Source organism: Crinia signifera, chromosome 6, assembly GCF_055691185.1.
Source record: "Crinia signifera chromosome 6, ASM5569118v1, whole genome shotgun sequence".
NCBI classification, from domain to species: Eukaryota; Metazoa; Chordata; class Amphibia; order Anura; family Myobatrachidae; genus Crinia; species Crinia signifera.
The window spans coordinates 8,516,160-8,517,648 of NC_139222.1; positions in this window are offsets into that span (position 1 = coordinate 8,516,160).

Genomic DNA, 1,489 nt, shown 5'->3' on the forward strand with positions numbered 1-1,489 from the left:
TCGATAGCTAAAACTATCGATGGTTATCCATCAAATAGTTTGCCACTATCGATGGCTGGGTGCAGAATTGCCATCGATGGCGTCTGCACGAATGGCCATCCCTAGTGTATTTTCCTTGTGTATTTGCCCGGTAATTAGCAGCCGTATTTTCAATAGGTCACTTAGTAAATTAGAAATCACCATTCTTTTGAATGGTGATTCCTAGTCGTATTCGGTCGATGGCGTAAATACAAATACGAATGTGCCATGAATACGAATTGCCGAAATTTCGGCATAGACATCTTTCTGTGCAGTGCATGAATCTGGGCCGCTGCAATACGATCGTACGGAACTGATCTGTCACTGAGAGGTATAGGTCCGTTTCCGTGGACGGCAGAGGTCGGACAACTGAGAAAAGGCAAACCGCATCAGACAGCGCAGGGGCGGTTTCATGAGAAAAAACATTCTTTGCTGGGGCAATCGCTGATCATGGGTAAATGTCACTACGGGAGACGTCTTATCCAATTACACTTGAGCCGCCAAGGAACCTCATGGTTCGTATGATCTCGAGCTGCATTGTGCTCTGGACCACAGCTCTTTTGTAGAACTAGGTATAGACCGTGGAGGCCGATCCTCACAGCCGGATGTTCCGGAGTACTCAGTGACGGTCTTCTCCACAGGAGGCAGCCATCAACGTGTTTCGGGCGGGAATGCACTTCTTCAAGATGAAACAACTGCTTTGTTTGTTTTGGGGTTTTTTTATTCGGAAAACTTTATTTATAAAACAGGAAAAGGTCATTTATTTTTTTGGGCGGGAACAACATGTAAAAAAATGTAAAAAAGCCCAAGTTGAATATGAAAAAAGTTGAATATAGGTTTAGACGCTAGGGGGTCTCGTATATGAAGGGTCTAGTTAGAGGGTCAACTTTAAATCAATAGCAGCGATATACCGGAGAAAACCAGAAGGCAAACAACAAACCAATATTACTACAGAAGGACGCTATTACGTTATATGTGGCCTACGTGACAACACTTCCAGAGTGCCCTGCAAAGGTGTTTTTATCATTACAGCCAGGGTAATCCCATGCAGCGCGGCCAAGATGGCCGCCTCACTTGGTAACTTGTGATAAAACCTTAAGTCCTGTTGCTGATAGTGTGCTATATAAATAATACGTACTTACAGGAACTGCAACAGTTGTAGCATGGACAAATATCAAAACTGTAGTGGGTGTGAGAGGTGTAGTTCAACAACAACTCGATCACTGGTCTATAAAAAGGAATTCAATTCAAAAGCTATGGGCCCAATTTGTTTGATCGCACAGGTTTAGAATTCGCACTATCGATGTACTGCGTCTGTGTACTGCCCCTGGATTAGTTCTTCTTAGCCCAATCCAGAAGGCTTTTGTCATTTCTACATGTGGTTACTGCCCCCCCCCCCCCCAACCCCCCATCAAACTAATGACCATTTCCAGTTTTCATTTTTCACATTTATTTTTTATTGAAGCTTTTG